The sequence below is a fragment of the Callospermophilus lateralis genome, chromosome 13, assembly GCF_048772815.1.
Source record: "Callospermophilus lateralis isolate mCalLat2 chromosome 13, mCalLat2.hap1, whole genome shotgun sequence".
Taxonomy (NCBI): Eukaryota; Metazoa; Chordata; class Mammalia; order Rodentia; family Sciuridae; genus Callospermophilus; species Callospermophilus lateralis.
The window spans coordinates 60,126,628-60,138,581 of record NC_135317.1 but is presented as its reverse complement, the minus strand read 5'-3'; the positions used below and the strand labels follow the sequence as shown (position 1 = coordinate 60,138,581).

At 36.4% G+C, this 11,954-nt stretch overlaps 1 pseudogene; it reads left to right on the top strand.

Moving 5' to 3' along the window:
* Positions 1-1,872: 1,872 nt before the first annotated feature.
* On the top strand, positions 1,873-2,495 carry LOC143379328 (high mobility group protein B1 pseudogene; annotated as a pseudogene).
* Positions 2,496-11,954: the final 9,459 nt, after the last annotated feature.

The window sequence follows — 11,954 nt, the reverse complement described above, 5'->3', positions numbered from 1 at the left end:
TCCTATTTTCTAATGAAGCACCTTGTGTGTCAAATACAGAAAGTAAGTAAGATGTACTCCACCACTGTGCTATACTCCCCCAGGCCTGGCACGATTAAGATTCTGAGTTACACACTAGTAAACCATCACTCTCCAGTCATCTTTTATTTCAGGTTTATGTTTCAGGACCCTGTGCTTGATCAGAATCTCCACTTTGTTGCTGACTCTGGATTTAATCTCACCGAATATCCATTATTTTGAGAACCATGCACTCTTGATGTAAGAAACTGGCATGAAAACAGGAGCTTGAATCCTTGGTTCATTCCCACAGCTCAGTTCACTCAAATTGATAATCTTGGAAGGAGAGGAGGATATAACATGGAACTAAATTAGATGAAGTTTCTCTCTAGAGCCAAATGTCTCATCTTGATTTGATCAGCAACTTGTTTCAGAGACAAGACGCATAATGAGTAGGAGCTGAACTTAATATACAACTGAAGGCTGCACGTTTGGCTATACTATTATCTCCAACAAAGAGACCAGTGGGGCAAGGCTAGTAGTCCTTTGGTTTTACAGTAGCTCTAAATAAATTTACTAACTTTTGGGAAGAGAGAAACAGGTCTAAACCATGTTAATTGGTAATTTTGTATTTACCAGTTGCAATAATCAACTCATTTTATGCATAACTTATTATGTTCTCTGCCCCATCCTGCTTTGAAGCAAATTCCAGACATTACACCTGTAATATTTTCATATGTATCTGTAAGATATAGGTTGTTAAAACACATAACCAAGACAGTAGAATAAATTGGATGTAACTTTCCTATGTTTATATGAATACATGACCAGTGTAACTCCACATCATGTATAAACCCCAAAACAGGAAGTTAAACTCCATTTAATGTATGTCAAAATACATTCTACTGTCATGTATAACTAAAAACAACAATGAAAAAACATAACCATAGTACCAATGACATACATAACCAATTTCTTTTTTTTAATACTTATTTTTTAGTTGGACACCATATATTTATTTATTTTTATGTGGTGCTGAGGATCAAACCCAGGGCCTCACATGTGCTAGGTGAGCGCTCTACCGCTGAGTCACACCCCAGCGCCCCCATAAACAATTTCTTAGTATCAAATATCCAATCGGTGCTCAGGTTTCTCCAGTGGCTCAAAAATTCTACAGTTGTTGTTTACACTTAAATTCCAACAAAGTCTGTTCATTTGGTTAATGTTGCAAGTCTTAACCCTTTTAGATTCCTTTTTAGATTTGCAATTTGTTTAAGGAACTGAGTTACCCAACATAAGTAATCAAATTATTTGTTGTGTAGAACCTGTAACATTCCAGATTTTGCTAACTGCATCCCCACTGGTACTTTTAAGCCACTCTTACAAAAACCATAGTTTGACTAGGTGCATTCTCACAAAATACAATGCTGTTTGGTAGATACTGTTAGGCTTTTTTATAGATGAGGGAACTAACCTTTGACATGTTAACTTGTCTAAAGACACACATTAAGTGATAGGATTTATATTCAGGTCTGATGACTACAAAACCTATGATTTCAATATGTAAAGATATTCAATGTAAAGATATTCAAGTTTCTTTTGGAGGTCTTCCTCTATAAAAATCTATTGTTTTAATAATGTGGAGAAAAGTCCCTTAAATTTCAAATGCCATTGAAATAAGCAGTTAACTAGAATCAGTAAAGGAGCCTTAAATTTTCCAACTATCATTGACAAGTTTTAAGTCAAAATTTCCAGGCATCTCGTTTCTGCTCTCACAACTATTGTGGTACACTGAGCTCCATAGAGACAGTGCCAGGGCAAATGAGACCCTGATGATCACTGGGTGACTCTGTGCCTTGTGAGGAAAATCGACTTAACATGGGCAAAGGAGATGCTAAGAAACCAAGAGGCAAAAGGTCATCATATGCATTCCTTGTGCAAACTTGCTGGGAGGAGCATAGAAGCACCCAGATGCTTCACTCAACTTCTCAGAGTTTTCTAAGAAGTACTCAGAGAGGTGGAAGAACATATCTGCTAAAAAGAAAGGAAATTTGAAGACATGACAAAGGCCGACAAAGCCCATTATGAAAGAGAAATGAAAACCTATCTATCTCCCTCCTAAAGGGGAAACAAAAAAGTTCAAGGATGCCAATGCACCCAAAAGGCCTCCACAGCCTTCTTGTTCTCTTCCTTGTATTGCCCCCAAATCAAAGGAGAACATCCTGGCCTAACCATTGGTAATGTTGCAAAGAAACTGGGAGAGATGTGGACTAACATTGCTGCAGATGACAAGAAGCCTTACGAAAAGTAAGCTGCTAAGCTGAAGGAAAAATATGAAAAAGATATTGCTGCCTACTGAGTTAAAGGAAAACCTGATGCAGCCAAAAAGGGAGTTGTCAAGGCTGAAAAAAGCAAGAAAAAGAAGGAAGAAGAGGAAGATGAAGAGGATGATAATGAATAAGTTGGTTCTAGTGCAGTTTATTTGTATTGTCTATAAAGCACTTAAACCCCACCACTCACTCCTTTTAAAGAAAAAAATTGCAATGTAAGATTTGCTTTTAAACTATACAGTGTCTTTTTTTTTTTTTTTTTTTTTTTTGTATAATTAACACACTACCAAATGTGTCTTTAGAGAGCCCTCTCCTGGTGGTATTTTCAGTAGCTCCAACCTTTCCTGATACAGTATGGGGTTGTGAATTGGCATGGAAATTTAAAGCAGGTTCTTGGTGCACAGCCAAATTAGTTATATATGGGGACAGTAGTTTTTCATCTTCAGTTGCTGTTGTTCTGTTAACTGAATACCACTCTGTAATTGCAAAAAAATAAAGAAAAAAAGTTGCAGCTGTTGACATTATGAATGCTTCTAAGTAAATACAAATTTTTTTTTATCAGTTAAAAAAAATGCCAAGTGGCCATCTCTAGACCAAGGAAACAATGGATGGTGTAGTATTAAAAACATGAGCTCAGAGGCAATTCATTTTGAATCCCAGCTTCTTCATACCAGTTAGTTTTTTAAATCCAATTTCCCTCATTTGTTAAAATGGGAACTAGAGTATCTGCCCCCAAAGCTTCTCTGTTATTCATATGACGGCACATATAAAGTGGCTCGTTCATTGTGACTGAACTACAGATAAGTACCCAGCATATCAGCTCAAATGAATACCTGTCACGTATTCACATTGTACAATATGTGTATGTATGAAATTAATGTGGGTGAGTCCCTTTCAATATATTTTTTGCTACTGCTATTAATTTGTGGCCTCATCACCAAAGTAATATAGCATAGTGTTATGGTGTTTAAACAACAATAAGTGGACTGGTGCCAGGCTGATAGCATAAAATTACCTGGGGTATTAAAACAATTCCTTATCTCCCTTTAGACTCAAGATCTGAAAGGTGGCCAGGTGTGGTGATGCATGCCTGTAGTCCCAGTGATTTGGGAAGCTGAGGCAGGAGGACTGCAGGTTGGAGGCCAGTCTCAAGAACTCAGCAAGACCCTGTTTCAAAAAAAGATGGAAATGTGGTTCAGTGGTTAAATGCTCCAGGGTTCATTCCCTTCATTCCCTTGCACTCCTCCCCACCCACCCCCGCAAAAAAAATCTGAAATGTGGCTTAGAAATCTGAAACTTAAAAGCCCTCAGTTGAGTTAGATGTACTTGGATTTAGGGGTTAAAGGCACAGGTTTTGGCATCAAATAGGGGTTATTTCTTTAAGCTTGAGTTTATCATCTGAAAAAAAGTAGGCAATAAGCTTACAGAGGCACTCTACCACTGAGCTATATCCCCAATCCTTTTTGAGTCAGGGTCTGACTAAGTTGCCCAGGCTGGGACTCCTGACACTTATTGAAGAGGTCTTTTTATGTAAGTCCATTACTGGGGCAAGAGTCCAATTAAACATACTTATCAGGGAAATTTTCAGGCATGTTAAAGTCCCCTCCCTACTTTTCAAGCCATAGCATTAAGAACCAATATATTTTGTTTTCTATTAGAAGTGCATCTGTTTCTGATATGCAGATGCTAATTTACAATAAAGTGGGGGCAGTAGGGAAGAATAGTGTTACCTTAAATTAGGTAGAGGGGAGTGAAGGTAGGGGAGGGGAGAGGATTTGTTGATAGGAAGGATAGTAGAATGAAATAGACATTAGTACCTTATGTACATATATGACTGTGTGACTGATGTGATTCTACAACATGTACAATCAGAAAAATGAGATATCATACCTCATCTACGTATGACATCAAAGTGCATAAATGCATTCTACTGTCATGTATAACTAATTAAAACACATTAAAAAAAAAGAAGTGCATCTGTTCTGTTCTCGTAAAAGGGCTTTCAGAGTTTTAAAAGCTGTTGATAACTAGGGATCATTGGTATTTTTCAGCTATAAGGGAAATTATTCAATATTTGGAAATCGTGTAGAATACAACTTTCAATTCAATGTATAGTTCCATTTTATTTTTTTAATACCATCGTGCTGGGGATCAAACCCAAGGCCTTCTTGCACATTCTATCCGAGTCACATACCTGCTCAATTCATTTCTTAACTAAATTCAAAACAGGCAGGAAAGGACTTAAAGAAGAACATTTTGTTTATTTGTTAATTTGAATTCAGAATACGGTCTATCACTACACAACATAGCCAACTATGTTCTTTTTTTAATATTTATTTTTTTAATTGTAGTTGGACACAAGGCCATTATTTATTTTTATGTGGTGCTGAGAATGGAACCCAGGGCGTCACATGTGCTAGGTAAGCACTCTACCACTGAGCCACAATCCCAGCCCACCAACTAACTATGTTTTGAGGAAGATTTTTCTTAAGGCTGCAGAAAGTCTTATGTTGTATGTGAGGAACTCATGTACAGAGTTGTATCTTTTTTTTGTGTGTGTGTGTGTGTTTGTGTGTGTGGTGGGGATCAAAGCCAGGGCCTTATGCATGCAAGGCAAGCACTCTACCAACTGAGCTATATCCCCAGGTCCAATAAATTTTTCATAGTGATGAAAGAAGCTACTAATCCTCACATAGGAAATTAAAACTTGTCCTTTTCTGTTTCCTACATCAAGCTCTAATTACATACTGATTTAATAATTTAAACTACAGTATTAGAATACGGTTTCATATATTGTAAGTTCACTTTAGGTTAATTCAAATTTGAGGGAAAAGAGACAAGATAAAACCAACAGACAAGACTACTGGAAGTAGTGATTAGATGATGGAATCATTTGGTTTCACTGAATCTTCCTCAACATTTTTTTCTGATGAAAAAAAAATTCTTCCTGGAACCCTACCCCCCGCCCCCATCGGGGTTGGACCTTGTTCATATTTGATGTTTTAAACTTGCTTGGAATTCCTACTGGTGCCTTGAACTCACCCACACCTGGCTTACCCTGACCAGATAACAACCCTTTCTAAAACTTTAGTGGCACTTCATAAATTCTGATGTTGGGAACTTATTTTCTACCTTGAAATGTTAAGCCAGGTAGATCATTAATCTGTTATCTGCCATTGTATTATGCTTGTCAAAATCTTGTTAGCTGTAAGTCCCCAAGATACCCGCCTTTTGTAACTTTTTGTGTTATAAAAATTTTTTCCTGGAGAGCAGGGGATCTGATCTCTAGCCCGAGGTTTTTGGGAGAGACAGTCCTGGCCAGCTCTAGTGTACACAAATACAAGCTTGTTTTAATTTAAAATTGGAGTCCGTGGCCTTTTGTGTCGTGGTTCAACACTTACTAGGAAAGGATCAGTGTTTGCCCTCTTCCCAGGGATTGCCACTTTAGGATTGATGTTTGCCTCCTTCCTAGGAATTGTCTTGTCATTTGCTTTAACTGGGCACAAATAAGAAATGTTAACACTACCTATTTCTACAAGAGTTGTTAGTGATTTAATTGTGAACATAATAAAAAATGGGAAAGGATTAAAAAAAATTCTTCAAGTATAAATCATTACATGATGTGACTGTACATTTTTCATTTACATACTTAAAAGGGAATCAGTTTGTTGTTGGTGGTGTTTGTACCTGGGATTGAACCTAGAGGTGCTTAATAACTGAGCCACATCCCCCATCCTTTTAAATATTTTTTGAGACAAGGTTTCACCAAGTTGCTTAGGGGCTTGCTAAATTGCTGAGGCTAGCTTTGAACTTGCAATTCTCCTACCACGGTGTGTCACTGCACCCTGCTAGATTTTTTTTTTTTTAAATTGTAGATAGACCTTTTATTTTTATGTTGTGTGATCCTCCTACCACAGTGTGTCACTGCACCCTGCTAGATTTTTTTTTTTTAATTGTAGATAGACCTTTTATTTTGATGTGGTGCTGAGGATCGAACCCAGTGTCTCACACATGCCAGGCAAGCATGCTAAACTCTAGCCCCTAGATTATGCTTTTAGTAGAAGTCTGCTCAGGTTTGTTAAGGCAGGGACAATTTCTATACCTGGTGCTGACATTAAACTTTAAATGTTGGTGATAATTCGACTAAACTAGCTAAATCTGTCATTGAAGTAGATATATTTGAAGAAAAAAGCAGAAAATTTCCTTCTCTTGCCTGTTCAGGAGAAGCTGCAAACTATGATTTCCCCAGCAGTGAGCAGGACTACAGAGGCACCACTGCTCACTGCTCCATCAGTGGATCTGCTATCCTTAGCAGACTCGCCATTACTTGACTGCCAAGTACTAAGTTTTTTTTAATTTATTCTAATTAATTATACATGACAGTATAATACAATTTGACACATTGTGCACAAATGGAGCATAACTTCTCATTCCTCTGTATGTGGTGCTGAGTCACACCAGTAGTGTAACGTACATGTATAAAGCGTAATAATGTCTGTTTCATTCTACCATCTTCCCCATCCCCACAGTCCCACCCGCCTCCCCTCACTCCCCTCTGCAAATTTCCTTCATTCTTCCCTAACCCCTGGGCCCCAACTGGATCAGCATCTGCTTATCAGAGAAAACATTTGGCCTTTGTTTTTTGGGGATTGGATTATTTCACTTAGCATGATATTCTCAAGTTCTATCCATTTACCTGCAAATGACATAATTTCATTCTTTTAAGGCTGAGTTATATTCCACTGTATATATGTACCACATTTTCTTTATCATCCGTTGAAGGGCATCTAGGTTGGTTCCATAGCTTAGCTATTGTGAATCGAGCTGCTATAAATATTGATGTGGCTGCATCACTACAGTATGCTTGGGATGGCTGGGTCAAATGGTGGTTCCATTCCAAGTTTTCTGAAGAATCTCCATCCTGCTTTCCAGAGTGGTTGCACCAATTTGTAGTCCCACCAGCAATGTATGAGTGCCTTTTCCCCCACATCCTTGCCAACACTTATTGCTTGTATTCTTGACAATTGCCATTCTGACTGGAGTGAAATGAAATCTTAGTTGAATTTCTCTAATTGCTAGACATGAACATTTTTTTCATCTGTTGATCAATTGTATTTCTTCTGTTAAGCGTCTGTTCAGTTCCTTAGCCCATTTATTTATTTATTTGGTGTTTTTTTGAGTTCTTTGTATATCTTGGAGGTTAGTGCATGTGGTAAAGATATTTTTTTCCTATTCAGTAGGCTCTCTTCACATTGTTTCCTTTGCTGATAATCAGCTTTTTAGTTTGAATCCATCCTATTTATTAATTCTTAATTTTTCTTCTTGCGCCTTAGGAGTCTTATTAAGGAAGTTCGGAAGATTTGGGCCTACTTTTTCTTTGATCCACTTTGAGTTGATTTTTGTGCAGGGTGATAGAGGTTTAATTTCATTTTGCTACACATGGATTTCCAGTTTCCCCAGCACCATTTGTTGACTAGGCTATCTTTTCTCCAATGTATGTTTTCGGCTCCTTTGTCTAGTATGTGATAACTGTATGTGGGTTTGTCTCTGCCTTCTATTTTGTATCATTGGTCTACATTTCTATTTTGGTGCCAATACCATGCTGTTTTTGTTACTATAGCTCTATAGTATAGTTTAAATTCTGTATTGTGATGCCTCCTGCACTCTTCTTGCTAAAGATTGCTTTGGCTACTCTGGGTCTCTTATTTTTCCAAATGAATTTCATGTTTGCTTTTGCTAGTTCTGCAAATAATATAATTGGGACTTTAATAGGCTAAAGAACTAATTTTTACATTTGAACTTCCTTTTATTATATAGAACTCTCTGCCCTTAGCTATAAAAAACCTGAAATCTCTCTTCTGTAATAATTCACCCTGATGGTGGAACTGTTTTTTCCTTTTTTCATATATACAAATCTACCATGTTTCTACACATTGAATGCTTTCTCCAAGAAAGTCTTTGGGAGAACATTTCCAAGGAAGTCTTTAGAAAATTATATAATTCTATTAATTAGGAAATTAGTTTTCAAATAGAACTAATCAACATATTCACTGCTTAAATGCAGAAATTCAGATGTAGGTTTTTTTTTTAATTAGGTATATAATTCCTTTAAGATGCAATGCTTATAATTTCTTCTATATTTATCCCTAATTGCACAATGGCCTTAAAAAGATACCCCAGTGCAGCTGTGTATGTGATGTGGACACCTATAATCCCAGTGATTTAGGAAGCTGAAGGAACCTATAATCCCAGTGATTTAGGAAGCTGAAGGAAAGTTTGAGGCAGCCTCAGGAACTTAGCAAAACCTTGTCAATAGATAGACAGATAGATAGATAGGGTTGGAGATGTGGCTCAGTGGTAAAGTCTGGGTTTAATCCCCAATTCCAAAAATAACAACAACAACAACAAACCATCCCTGCAGACCCATTCATAAACCCTAGTTAAACACATGGAAGTCAAGTTCTGCAAACCAGTTATTTCAATTAGGAGATTACACCAAGAATTAGTTACTCATTCTGTTTATTAGATTGAAAGAAAGGAATACAAATGACTGGTTAAGTGCTGTGCACTGACATGAAAAAAGTGTATTTAAAAAAAAAAAAAAAGTCCCAGTAAGGCAAATCAAAGTTAATGTAGTTTCAATGGAACAGAAATTCTGAAGACATTGAATATACCACACATTTATAAAATGAAAGTTAACAAAAGGGTGTTTTGTAAATAATTAGTAGAACAAGTGAAAATAAATATCAGAGACCTGAAGTTTTTATACTTCAATGAAATAATAAAGCAAAGAAATTGAAACTACTAAATATAATCTGAGGCAGTTAAAACAACAACAACAAAAACACCCCTCCCCTAAATTTAAGAACACAATCCTTTGAAACATTTAATCAGTCCATAGCAAATAGTTATTACATACCAAAATCTCTAAGTGTTAACTAATTCCACCACAATGCCATGTAAATCTTGACAATTTAGAAATCTTGAGATCAACACTGAAGTTCTTCTCTTGATCTCTACAGCTTGGTTTGTAAGTACACACATGCTTTTGTGGATCTATTCCCCTCGCCACACACACACATTTTCAAGGAGCCAAAAACATTTCTTTCCATCTGTGCCTAAAAATGTTAGGATTCACTTCTAATACATTGACCCTGATAATGAAAATGGGGGCACAATTTCAATCTTATAAAAATATACCAGTATTAACCAAACATTAAACTCATTGACAGAGCACTTCACATGTGCACGTGACTTTTAGTAAAATTGACAAGAACCTAGAATGGCAGTTTTCCGGACTTTTTATGAATTAAGTACTCTCTCTCCCACACATACATACCACACACACATACACACACATTTTTATACTATTAGCTTTATTAAATCCAGGTTATCTGGATTAAGTACATATAAGGATGGGTTTTTATAGTTTTTGCTTTTGCAACTGTAGGGCAGCTACTATAACAATAGCTTAACAACACTGAAATTTTCAATTAAGTTCACCCTGTTTTTAGAAAGTGTCTAAGTGTAAATGCAAATTTACCTCTTCTTAAAGTTAGCAGTTTGTATTAAATTAAATATGGTTTCCGAAATGGAAGTAATGTTTTGGGCAGCAACTCAAGAGGAGAGTTGCTAAAGTTGAGAAATTAAAACTAAATTAAAATATTTATACATTTTAGAGATGGGACAAAAAGGATATTAAGACAAATGTCTTCTTTCCTCCCCATTCAAAAGCAGCCATTCTTCTGCTGTGAAAGAAACTGACATGGATATTTTCCCTTTCAAGAGATGTACGATATAGTTACCCACTGTGAGGCAGAGGTGATAGGGTCAGTTCTTGTTTGCAGGAACCAACATCCTAAAAAAGAAAATTTCAAGATGGGGAAGGGTGGGAAAGAAGGATTTTCTATTAATTTCATGGAATGCTACTCTAGAGGCAGAACACTCCTAATAATAATAAAACTCACCATATTACTACTTTTGTCTTTGCAGATTAAGAAATATCGACAAAATTGATTTCTTTTTCCCTCTCAACTAGCAGGTTATTTTAATTACTTAAAAGTTAGGGAATCCCTTTTTGTTTTCCCACCCAACAAAATTGGCCAATTTGTGGGGATATTTGCAAATAAAATTTCCTCTGCTTCAACTACTTACCTGGATTAATATAACATATTTATCTGGCCAATTGAGCAACAGAAATGTAGCTGTCATGAATACTAATACAGAAACCAAAACTGAAGCTGTCATCCCTCCCAACTAACTCCCAATCTCTTTATCACTACCCACACCAATCTCAGTAACTCCCAAATCCAACATTTTACCATTAATAACCACTTATTTGGAGGAAAAAGACATTTAATTTCATTCTTGCTCTAGCCCTTAATCAATGTATGATAACAAAAACATTTTTAAGCACGTGGAAATGAGCCTACTAACCTGATTTTAGGAGTCAAAATTCTCCACTCTATTTTGATCTATGTGCAAAAAGTATTGGTACTTTTCAATTTGTTTTTACCTTGTGGCTGGCTTGATAGTATTTTAAGCGTATTAGAGTCTATAGTATTATCAGAAATTTTCAGCTAACAGCTAGATTAGAAAATCCTGTCATCAGTTATTTAAACCATAAAATCCTAGGTTTCTTCACCTTTCTAGCACAGTCACTGCATGGCATATGTATGAAACAGATGTTTACAGCAAATTGGCACAGCAAAGTACCAGTATATATAGGAAGCCGCCAGTTACGACACATCTGGAAAACAAACTCACCTAGCTGCTAGAGAAACCTTTGCATAGTTGTTACTCCGTTTTAATAGGAGTTATGTTCTTGTAAAATGTGCCTCACTTTACTCCACTTTTTAAAAGTGTTTTGAAACTGCACTTCAGAAGTACTCTGAAGACTCAGATTTGGGGTGGCTGGGTGCAGTAGTAGAATCTGAGTGCTAAATTGCTCCTGAATGGGGACAAATCTCAGCAAGTGTTACAGACATACCACAGTACACTGTAACCAAATTTGTAAACAGCTGTGGAATTTCCATGCCCACATTTTGTCAGTAATGTTACTGTGGAGACTGGGGTGTATTAATGGCTTCAGGGTATACATGAATCACTTAAAATATGATTTTAACTGTACTGAGGTAAAGAGAAGTTGCCACTTAATTATATACAGTTACCAATGAAGATTTTTATTCAAGCTTGAAGTAAAAATTAATTTTAGTCAAGAAAAATGAAGTACCAGATAAACTGTAACATAGTTATTTTAACTTAGAAGTATCAAAACAGGAATTCTTTGATTTCCTAAGTGGTGATCTCTGCAAAACGGAGTTTAAAGAAATCTTTTACATACCAATTTGATAAAATAATCTGCTGACCACAATCTGTCATTTTCTCTTACTATGGGCTTTTGGGAGAATGCATGCTATTTTTAAGGCCAAATGTGTTTTTTTTCTTCTCCCCTTCCCTTACTTTCTCCTTTCTGTCTGCTGCCAACTCTTCCTTGCCACCCCAATTAAAGAATTCCTGAATCCAAGCCTTTCTCTTTTTTTGTGGGTCCTAAAGGAATAGTCATGGTAATAATATATTATAGACTTGACTAGGCCTTAAAGGGAAACTTGAGTACAAGTTGTTTCT